At 37.8% G+C, this 12066-nt stretch overlaps 1 long non-coding RNA gene across 1 annotated transcript in view; it reads left to right on the top strand.

The window, feature by feature from the left end:
* Positions 1 to 12066, top strand: part of LOC123858329 (uncharacterized) — a 268636-nt gene that overhangs the window by 248780 nt on the left and 7790 nt on the right. The gene's annotated exons all lie outside the window — the stretch shown is intronic.

The following is a 12066-nucleotide window of genomic DNA, read 5'->3' as shown; positions in this document are numbered from 1 at the left end:
GTTCCTTGGAAATGTCAAAGCCACCTGGAAAAGATCAATCTTTTTTGGTTTAGAGACTGTGAAAAAGAAGAGACATCAGGGGAAGCATGGAGAAGAAAGAATAGGTTAGATAGTATACTACTTAAAGACAGATCTGTTCTGTCAATATCATATATATATATATATATATATATATATATATATATATATATATGAATGAAATCAATTAGCAGAGAGTCAGACCAATAAGTATTCTGGTTACTCTGGAGACCAAAGTAGAGCCTGGGGAATGTAAGAATTTTTATTTTTGAATGTTAACATTTTGCTACCATTCTTGAATTTAAAAAAAAAATCTTAAATTACTTTAATTAGAAGTATTTAACACCTACTATGAAATGGGTTTGATTATGTCTAGACAAGCATGGAATTTTTAATGTGTGTCTTTGTCACTCCGCAGATGTGTCTATTTTCCCACTTTGAAAAGAAGTTTTGAAAGCATACAGTCCATTTCCTGAACATTGACAAGAAGCAGAGTATTATACTCCATTTGAGCATATTTATATTCTTAAAGTTTGGGTAAACAAACAAGAGGGTTAAGTGAAACCAGAGAGAAGGCCAGAAAAAAAAAAAAAAAAGAGCAATGATATTACCTCTGTATATGATGAATCTACATATTTGAGGGTATCTATGTATATGTATGTGTGGACTAATCTTCGTTTATGTAATAGAATAGATAAATGAAGTGAAATGGAAATTATAATTTTACATCTTAGAAAATGACCTGGAAATTTAAGGTGAGCTTTAAATGGCTTGATTAACTATAAGATGATTAATTTTAGCTTCAGTAACTTTAAGCATTATTTTAGATAAACTGCTTTGTGAACTTTGAACTATAAGCCATTGTGTTTAGGAAGTCATATGAAGCATAATGCATGATTTTTTTCCCCAATCTTCTCAGGATTAATGCTGTATGTATGAGAGAGAATAAAATGATTTTAATGGTATTAATACTAAGTTGTATAGGACTGCCCAAACATGGTTGTCAACCATTCTCCTGAGTCCTTTTGCCTTTTCCCCACTCCCATTTGCAATCCTTTCCTAGAAGTCCTTTTAATTTTTAACATTTGATTTTTTTCTCAAATATATCTACATCTCTCTACCCCCAAAGCATCCCCTTTTCTGACATCTCATCCCTACCCCACTGTAATAGCCCACTAAATAATCTCCACAGCTTTGCTCTCGCCCACCTCTAATGCATTTCCCACATTTTGGTAGAATACTATCTGTAAGACAAATTTGATAGGGTCACTCACCCACTTGGAATATTTCAAAGGGGTCTTGTCATCCTCAGCATGAAAAGCAGGATGCATAGCGTAGCTTACAAGTTCCTATAGGATGTGTTTCCTACTCATAGTCCTCCTACCCCCGAATCTATAACCCAGTCTTATATACTTCTCCATGCTCTATCCTGCAACCACCTTCCCTGACTTTCTCTTTTTGGATATATCATGCTCCCTCCTGTCTTTGGGGCCTTTACACTTGCCATTCCCATGTGTCTAAAGTGCTATTCTCTTTTTCTGCTTACCTGTTTAGTGCCTACATCCTTCAAGCTTCATCTCAAATGTCAATTCCACAGGGAAACCTTTTTAGAGACCCTTGACTAGACCTCTTGTGTACTTGTGTGACACTCCATACTTTTTCTTTATAGTATATTTCACAGGTTGTAAATGTGAATTGTGCTGTCATGAACTTTCAAAGTTACAAAGTTCAAATGTGTGCAAACATGTAATTTCCTTTATTTCTGTTCAAGAGGAATTAGGGGGATTCCATTTTGTCTATGATGCAACTAAACCTTACCACAAGTCACTTCCAGATTTTTTTTTTCAATTTCTTTCAGATAAATACAATTCTTTCAGTTCAAGAGTTTTCCCTCCCTTATCTCTGTTTCTTCTCTTGGGAAGATATGAGTTCCTGGACCTCATGGGGAGTGGGGTACCTTGTTTATAGTGATTCTCTATTCTCTATAACCTGTGGTGAGATCTACCTGTTCTTCTTTGTTCTTCTTGTGCTGGCATTTCCTGCTACTATACCTGATCCTGCAGTGACCTCTGATTGCCACAACCATGTCCCCTGTCTCATTTTAATCTCTACCCCAGAGGCCTACTGACTTGGTTTTTTCTTGGTTGTAGGAAGTGGAGGTTGCTTTCTAACTTGGTTAGTTTCCTATACCCTGCTGTGGTCTGCTGCACTCTGTGAGGCTTCCTTCAGGCTCATCTATCTAGGACACCTCACTCAACCACAGCCAGAACAGAGCTGTGGTACCATGGTAGAATTTGGCTTTCCTAGGAGCCTTGACTTCTTCCCAGAAGGCAACAGGGGCAGCAAGGCTCTGCTCTAGCCTAACTTATCTATAGTTTTGGCTCAGGAGGAGGCAGAGCTAAGGGTCCTTTCTCAGCAATGCACAACAACCAGAGGCTGACTCTTGTTCTTTCTCTCCCAGTTGTGAAGCTCCTACCCCGATGGAAACTGGCTCTTCCTTGATTGCCTTTCTAATATGAAGTTATAGATGAACTTTGCATCCACCTCCTTAAGATTTTGCCTCTTTTTGATATGCAGAGTCAAGCTTTTATTTTGAACCTCTTCTCATTATCTTTCAGGGCAATTGTCCCTGCAATGAGCTTTTAAAAAATCCATTCAGAAACTCAATTAATTTCTTTTTTCTAAGCTGATTTACACTTTCCCAGGGCAACAAGGATGAGTTTGAAGAAAACAAAAAACAAAAAACAGACTTGGTTATTTTTCAGGTATTAACTTTCTACCTGTGGTTGATTTTTCCACAGAACTGTAAACTCTCCAAAGTCAAGAGTCTGGTTTCCATATATGATGGTATCATGTATCCCACATTAAAACTCTCTATTAATAATTATTATTGAAGAAATGAATATAAAAACAAGAACCATAGCAAAGGAAATAAACTCATACTTCACTTTAGTAGATTGGGCTCAATCTTCAAAGTTGAAATCTCAAGCTCTGCTTAGAGTTGGTAAACTGTCCTGGGGTTTACTATCTCTACCATCTAATATTAGGTTCTTACCTTACTCTGGTCCTGTCCTAAGGGGGAAAGGCCATGGTATATATATATATATTTTGTCTCTGGCTATGTGGAATGAAGAAAAAGATAAGAACACAGATGACAGCCAGAAAAGGCTTGCAACCCTTTCTGTGGGGCCTGCGGTTCTTATGCAGGCCTACTGCTGGATGATCGACTTGAGAGATGACTTCACACAGAGGAGGGCCTTGCCAAGCTGCAGGACCCATTCTTCCTGTACCGCTGCCCCACCATCATGAACTGCATGAGGACCTGCCCTATGTGGTTGAATCCAGGCAAAGCTATTGCTGGAGTCAAGAAAATGATGGCCACCTATAAGGGGAAGAAAGCATCAGTGTAACTGTTCCCACGCTAAGCATGACAGCCAGCTTGGCTGGACGTACTTTATATCCAGTTCGAGTTCCTTCAGAGGTCTTGATTTTCTATGAATACAGACAGCATTTATAATAAAGATTTTAAGAAATTAAAAAAAAAGGAGGAGAACATCAGAAGCATGGCTAAGTTCTTTTCAAGTGAAAAAAAGTGTCATGGGTCATTTTGTTGTAATGGTTGTATGGATGAAAGCAGAGAAGAAAACAGCCACTCTCATTTTCATATAATGTACAGTGACCTATCATTCATAAATGCCTCCCAACTGGTGACTTTGAATCTGACTAATATTCCTTTTCTTTGGGAAGAAGAGGAAAGAGAGGGTGGAGAGAGTTCTTACTGCTTTCTGCCTGCTGTACTTATTTCATTAAACCTTTACAGGAATGATTAAGCCTAACTTGGCCCAAAGAGCAACTAATCCTTTTCGCTGTGCATGACAGCAAACAAATGTTGGAGTATGGCCAGATGATGGAAGTATATAGTTTTGGGAGTTGGAATCCAAATGTAAAATAAGATTCCATTTTCATTTTTCCATCTACTTTTTATTATTGGCTTTTAGAGTAAGAGGAATTTTGCAGTGAAGTTTCCATTTTAGAGGTCAAGTCCTTCTTTGCTTTATTTTGACCATGTTTCAGATTTCACAAAAAAGCAAAACAAAACAAAATAAAACATTACAGAGGAAAATAAAACTAACCTCTGTCGAGCCTCACAGTGCAGCACAGTTTAGAAGTGCTTTGGGGAAAAAAAAACAAACAATGTTCAGGAGGTTTCTTAAGACCACTATGAGATGTAAAAGGCCTAAAATTCTATTTAGATTATAATTTCAGAGTTACAAACAATTACTGAAGTAATTTTGTCCATCATGCATAGTAATTACTTCATTTGGTGATTTGCTCAAGGTTAAACTGTAACTTAGTGCAAACTGTTAGGCAAAGTTTTTGTCTTTGAGTCCCACCTTAAGCTAGTCAGACTCTGTTCAAGTAAAGTAAATATTTTTTTTTAGGTCCCTTTAATTTTTTAATTTTTTTGCTTTTTAAAAATTAACATATACTATATTATTTGTTTCAGGGGTACAGGTCTGTGATTCATCAGTCTTACACAACACCCAGCACTCACCACAACATATACCCTTCCCAGTGTCCATCATTCAGCCACCCCATCCCCCGACCTCCCTCCCCTCCAGCAACCCTCAGTTTGTTTCCTATAATTAAGAGTCTCTTATGGTTTGTCTCCCTCTCTGGTTTCATCTTGTTTCATTTTTTAGTCTCTTCCCCTATGATCCTCTGCCTTGTTTCTTAAATTTTGCATATCAGTGAGATCATATGATCATTGTCTTTCTCTGATTGACTTATTTTGCTTAGCATAATACCCTCTAGTTCTATCCGCGTCATTGCAAATGGCAAGATTTCATTTCTTGAAGGTTGCATAATATTCCATTGTATATATATATACCACATCTTCATTATCCATTCCTCTGTCGATGGACATCTGGGCTCTTTCCATAGTTTGGCTACTGTGAACACTGCTGCTATAAATACTGGGATGCAGGTGCCCCTTTGGATCACTACATTTGTATCTTTGGGGTAAATACCCAGTAGTGCAATTGCTGGGTCATAGGGTAGCTCTATTTTCAACTTTTTGAGGAACCTCCATACTGTTTTCCAGAGTGGCTGCACCAGCTTGCATTCCCACCAACAGTGTAGGAGGGTTCCCCTTTCTCTGCATCCTCGCCAACATCTGTCATTTCCTGAGTTGTTAATTTTAGCCATTCTGACTGGTATGAGATGGTATCTCTTTGTGGTTTTGATTTGTATTTCCCTGATGCTGAGTTATGTTGAGCATTTTTTCATGTGTCTAAAAGCCATTGGTATGTCTTCTTTGGAGAAATGTCTGTTCATGTCTTCTGCCCAATTTTTGTCTGGATTTTTGGTTTTTTGGATGTAGAGTTTGATAAGTTCTTTATAGATTTTGGATACTAGCCCTTTATCTGATATGTCATTTGCAAATATCTTCTCCCATTCTGTTGGTTGTCTTTTGGTTTTGTTGACTGTTTCCTTTGCTGTGCAAAAGCTTTTTATCCTGATGAAGTCCCAATAGTTCATTTTTGCCTTTGTTTCCCTTGCCTTTGGAGATGTGTCTAGCAAGAAGTTGCTGCGGCCAGGGTTGAAGAGGTTGCTGCCTGTGTTCTCCTCAAGGATTTGGATGGATTCCTGTCTCACATTTAGGTCTTTCACCCATTTGGAGTCTATTTTTGTGTGTGGTGTAAGGAAGTGGTCCAGTTTCATTCTTCTGCATGTGGCTGTCCAATTTTCCCAACACCATTTGTTGAAGAGACTGTCTTTTTTCCATTGGACATTCTTTCCTGCTTTGTCGAAGATTAGTTGGCCATAGAGTTGAGGGTTCATTTCTGGGCTCTCTCTTCTGTTCCATTGATCTATGTGTCTGTTTTTGTGCCAATACCATACTGTCTTGATGATTACAGCTTTGTAATAGAGCTTGATGTCTGGAACTGTGATGCCACCAATTTTGGTTTTCTTTTTCAACATCCCTTTGGCTCTTCAGGGTCTTTTCTGGTTCCATACAAATTTAGGACTATTTGTTCCAGTTCTGTGAAAAAAATTGATGGTATTTTGATAGGGATTTCCTTGAATGTGTAGATTGCTCTAGATAGCATAGACATTTATTTTATTTTATTATTATTTTTTTACTTTTATTTTTTTATTATTATGTTCAGTTAGGTAGCATTGACATTTTAACAATATTTGTTCCTCCAATCCATGAGCACGGAACATTTTTCCATTTCTTTGTGTCTTCCTCAGTTTCTTTAAAGATTTTTTTTTTAAATTTATTTATTCATGACAGAGAGAGAGAGAGAGGCAGAGGGAGAAGCAGGCTCCCAAGGAGCAGGGAGCCCGATGCGGGGCTCGATCCCAGGACCCTGAGATCATGACCTGAGCCAAAGGCAGACGCTTAACCATCTGAGCCACCCAGGCGCCCCGTCTTCCTCAGTTTCTTTCATGTGTATTCTATAGTTTTCTGAGTACAGATTCTTTGCCTCTTTGGTTAGGTTTATTCCTAGGTATCTTATGGTTTTGGATGCAGTTGTAAATGGGGTCAACTCCTTAATTTCTCTTTCTTCTGTCTTATTGTTGGTGTATAGAAATGCAACTGATTTCTGTGCATTGATTTTATATCCTTCCACTTTACTGAATTCCTGTATGTGCTCTAGCAATTTTGGGGTGGAGTCTTTTGGGTTTTCCACATAAAGTATCATATCATCTGCAAAGAGTGAGAGTTTGACTTCTTTGCTGATTTGGGTGCCTTTTCTTTCTTCTTGTCTGAGTGCTGAGGCTAGAACTTCTAGTACTATGTTAAGTGAAGTAATTATAAACACAAGAATGGAAAGGAGAAGAAAGCTAGAGCCAAGGTATCTGATAGATGAGGCCTAAAGAAAGTCCATGAATTACTGTGAAGGTGTCCAAATGCTCCTTGATGGCCCCTGTCCTTCCAGAGGACTCCTTTATTCCCTGCTGGAATTCATGAGCCTCTATACAGTATCTTTATAACAAATTCGTTCAGTTAAGTGAACCAGGATCCCTATCTATGACTTATAATCAAAGAACCCAAAAAGATTAAATTATCTTTTTTGTATCTTTTTCTATTGCTTAAGATTTCTCAAAGTCCTTTGTATGCTAGTGTAAATTTTTAAAAGGAGATAATAAATATACATGTGGTGATTTCTATATTTATTTGATCTTTCTCATGGAACATCATTTGGACCTTTTTTTTTTTTTTTTGCAGAACACATTCTGGAAAATAGTGAATTACACAATTGCTGCATTTCTGTCCCTTAAAGCACCACCTTAGCCTGAGAGCTAATTCTCATCCTACTTAGCGGAACTTCAAAAGACTTTCCTATTTACTAAATAAAGGTGTTGCATTGATGATATGTTGTTATGAGGATAGTGTGGTCTCTGTGTTGTAATGTTGCAATAGTTAGAATACTGGTAAGAATTTTACTTGAGGTATTCTGGTTGAACTCTCTGGGTAGGGTTCCAGGGTTTCTCTGATTTTGTTTTTGTTATATTCCAAAAAGGTTTTATATTTAGTTTCCCAAGAGGTAAAACAGAAAGGAATGACGTTTACCTGATATCTCTCTGAGTGATGGCAGGTTGAATTAGGTAATGTCTATAATGTGGCCTGGATTCTGCAGAGACAAGATTTCTAAAACACCAATGATAAATGTTTGTTGAAGAAAAGACTGCACAGGGCTTTTCATGTATTTTAATCCACTGTTTAGGTAATTACAAAGCCAGTCTATTAAATCCTTTTGAGAAAAGATAAAAAGACAAGTTAGAGCAATTCACATTGAGTTCTGCACATGTTTAAGAATGTTAAACCTTGTGGTAGAGCTATTGCTTACCACTAATCCTAGTAATAGAGACACGGTTGCTCCACAATCAACATTGGTGGGGGAGATGCATTTAATAAAGCTGCCTTATGAGTCATGTCCATGGCAGGTCATATCTCTACTGCATGGCTGATTAGGAAATACATAAATTGTTCATTATCTTTGGTCAATACTCTGTCCCTTCATTTTGCCACAGTTATTCCAACCTGAAGGAAGGTAGTTGGGGAAAACTATAGTAAATTTGAGTAGAAGCCAATAGTGCATTCTACTTATTAATCTCCAGAAAATCTCTCACATTCAGCCCTCTCAACTGAACGGATATGTTATTGAATATTTAAAAGACAAATACCACTCCAAAGTCATGGCCTCTTTCCCTGGTCTTCACCGAGAGGGTTTTAAAAATGGAGGCATTCTCGCAGGGAAGTAAGTCTATTGCTTTTCCTGATATCTTGAGTGCTCAACATAGGGCTCACAGTGGAGGCTTGATGAACTCTAAACCTAACAAACATAGAAGCAATGATAGGCAAGCAGCTGGTCTGCATGAGGAAAGAAGCATTGACAATGACATTCTTGAACTTTGAAGGAGAGGGTGGGTTTGGAGGTTGCTGACAAAGATGAGTATAAACTCTTTGAGTTCTCTTCCTCAGTGGGAACCTTGGCTACTCTTGGAAAGGAGGGCATGGCAGAAGTAAATAATTTGGTCATCTCCTAGATGAGGTTTTAGAATCAATTAGCTGTTGCTTCTGTGCTTGGGCACTTCTACGAGAGTCACAGTTAATCAGAAACACTCCTGAATAGAAAAGAGTGCTCTTAAGTTCAGCCAGAATGTATTCATTCATTATATTTAGATGGAGCTTGCTTTTGTCTTCCTTACAAAATTGTATCATCCAATGTACCTCTTTTCTGACATGAAGTGTTATTTCATGATGTTTGCTCATTAATTAATTAATCTATTAAGTATATACTGGGTACTATTGCATGCAACATTGTCCTATCTGGTGATATAATGGTGACTAGAGCATATTCCTTGCCCTAGCATATCTTGTATACTAGTTGTGTATTTATTGTATAATAATAATATAATTTATTGTATAATTTAACTTTGATAAGAGAGTAGAACTTAACTGTTCTTACCAAAAAAAAAAAAAAGTAAGTATGTGAGGTATGGATGTATTAGTTAACTCAATGGAGAGAATCCTTTTACAATGCATATGTATATCAGACCACTACGTTGTCACTTCAGATAGCTTACAGTTTTGTCATTTATACCTTAATAAAGCTGAAAAAATAAAATGCAATTAACCAGGTTATTTTAGTACAGTGAGGTATGCATTTGATAAAGTTAGGGAATCTGAGTGGAAGAGAGGAGCACTTAAACTAAGCTAAAGCGTACTAGATCATACATTCCAGAGGAGAGCCAAGCTGAGAACTAAAAGATGGATAGGAATTAGATAGGTGAAGAAAGAAAGGTAAAGGGGGAAAATTTCTCTCTTGGAAGTACAACTTTTACTAGCCACAGTTTTCAACACTGAAGTGCTCTGTGATTTACATAGATCTCTTTTATTTCTTTAACAACCTTCAGAAGAAAATAGTAGTAGTATTCTTATTTTAAGGGTGAAGTAGTCTCTTAGAGGTTAAGCTGTTTAATCAAGGTCACATAATGAATAAACAAATAAGTAGAGCAATCTAGATTCAAACTCAGTTTAGTCTGACCATAGAACCTGAGCTTTACTCCATCATGCATACTGGCCTTCATCTCTTTCTAATTGGCCACTTTTAGTTGGATGTGGGATGAAATTGTGATTTAAGGCCACCAATTGATTGATTGGGTAGGATCCAGTCAGATTATCTATCTTGTGAACTCTATCAAAGAAATGGTTAACACTGCAACTAAAACCTGTGATAAAGCAACTAGGGGTGGTCAGAATGGAACATGTATAAAATGTAGAAATGGAATCTATTTTTTTTCTTATGTTAATCACCATACATTACATCATTAGTTTTTTAAAAATTTTTTATTCTTATGTTAATCACCATGCAACACATCATTAGATTTTGATGTAGTGTTCCATGATTCACTGTTTGTGTATAACACCCAGTGCTCCATTCAATACGTGCCCTCTTTAATACCAATCACCAGGGTAACCCATCCTCCCACCCCCCTCCCCTCTAAAACCCTTAGTTTCTTTCTCAGAGTCCATGGTCTCTCATGGTTTCTCTCCCCCTCCAAATTCCCCTTTTCATTTTTCCCTTCCTATTATCTCCTTCTTCTTCTTCTTTTTTTTTAACATATAATGTATGATTTGTTTCAGAGGTACAGGTCTGTGATTCAACAGTCTTACACAATTCACAGCACTCACCATAGCACATACCTTCCCCAATGTCTATCACCCAGCCACCCCATCACTCCCACCCCCCACCACTCCAGCAGCCCTCACTTTGTTTCCTGCGATTAAGAATTCCTCATATCAGTGAGATCATATGATACATGTCTTTCTCTGATTGACTTATTTTGCTCAGCGTAATGCCCTCCAGTTCCATCCACATCATTACAAATGGCAAGATTTCATTCCTTTTGATGGCTGCATAATATTCCATTGTATATATGTACCACATCTTCTTTATCTATTCATCTGTCAATGGACATCTTGGCTCTTTCCATAGTTTGGCTATTGTGGACATTGCTGCTATAAAGATCAGGGTGCATGTACCCCTTCGGATCCCTACATTTGTATCTTTGGGGTAAATACCCAGTAGTGCAATTACTGGGTCGTAGGGTCACAGGGTAGCTCTTTTTTCAACTTTTTGAGGAATCTCCATACTGTTTTCCAGAGTGGCTGCACCAGCTTGCATTCCCACCAAGAGTGTAGGAGGGTTCCCCTTACTCCACATCCCCGCCAACATCTGTCATTTCCTGACTTGTTAATCACATTCTGACTGGTGTGAGGTGGTATCTCATTGAGGTTTTGATTTAGATTTCCCTGATGCCGAGTGATGTGGAGCACTTTTTCATGTGTCTGTTGGCCATTTGGATGTCTTCTTTGGAAAAATGTCTGTTCATGTCTTCTGCCCATTTCTTGATTGGATTCTTTGTTCTTTGGGTGTTGAGTTTGATAAGTTCTTTATAGATTTTGGATACTAGCCCTTTCTCTGATATGTCATTTGCAAATATCTTCTCCCATTCTGTCAGTTGTCTTTTGGTTTTGTTGACTATTTCTTTTGCTGTGCAAAAGCTTTTTATCTTGATGAAGTCCCAATAGTTCATTTTTGCCCTTGCTTCCCTTGCCTTTGGCGATGTTTCTAGGAAGAAATTGCTGCAGCTGAGGTCAAAGAGGTTGCTGCCTGTGTTTTCCTCAAGGATTTGGATGGATTCCTGTCTCACATTTAGGTCTTTCACCCATTTGGAGTCTATTTTTGTGTGTGGTGTAAGGAAGTGGTCCAGTTTCATTCTTCTGCATGTGGCTGTCCAATTTTCCCAACACCATTTGTTGAAGAGACTGTCTTCTTTCCATTGGACATTCTTTCCTGCTTTGTCGAAGATTAGTTGGCCATAGAGTTGAGGGTCCATTTCTGGGCTCTCTCTTCTGTCCCATTGATCTATGTGTCTGTTTTTGTGCCAGCACCATACTGTCTTGATGATGACAGCTTTGTAATAGAGCTTGAAGTCCGGAATTGTGATGCCACCAGCTTTGCTTTTCTTTTTCAACATTCCTCTGGCTATGCAGGGTCTTTTCTGGTTCCATACAAATTTTAGAATTATTTGTTCCATTTCTTTGAAAAAAGTGGATGGTATTTTGATAGGGATTTCCTTGAATGTGTAGATTGCTCTAGGTAGCATTGACATCTTCACAATATTTGTTCTTCCAATCCATGAGCATGGAACATTTTTCCATTTCTTTTTGTCTTCCTCAATTTCTTTCATGAGTATTTTATAGTTTTCTGAGTACAGATTCTTTGCCTCTTTGGTTAGATTTATTCCTAGGTATCTTATGGTTTTGGGTGCAATTGTAAATGGGATCGACTCCTTAATTTCTCTTTCTTCTGTCTTGTTGTTGGTGTATAGGAATGCCACTGATTTCTGTGCATTGATTTTATATCCTGCCACTTTACTGAATTCCTGTATGAGTTCTAGAAGTTTTGGGGTGGAGTCTTTTGGGTTTTCCACATAAAGTATCATATCATCTGCAAAGAGTGAGAG

The sequence above is a fragment of the Mirounga angustirostris genome, unplaced genomic scaffold (assembly GCF_029215605.1).
Source record: "Mirounga angustirostris isolate CCGP_5_RB_7025 unplaced genomic scaffold, mMirAng1.0.hap1 SCAF_4, whole genome shotgun sequence".
In the NCBI taxonomy this organism is placed as follows: domain Eukaryota; kingdom Metazoa; phylum Chordata; class Mammalia; order Carnivora; family Phocidae; genus Mirounga; species Mirounga angustirostris.
The sequence above is the reverse complement of the archived record's forward strand: the minus strand, read 5'-3'. Positions and strand labels throughout refer to the sequence as shown.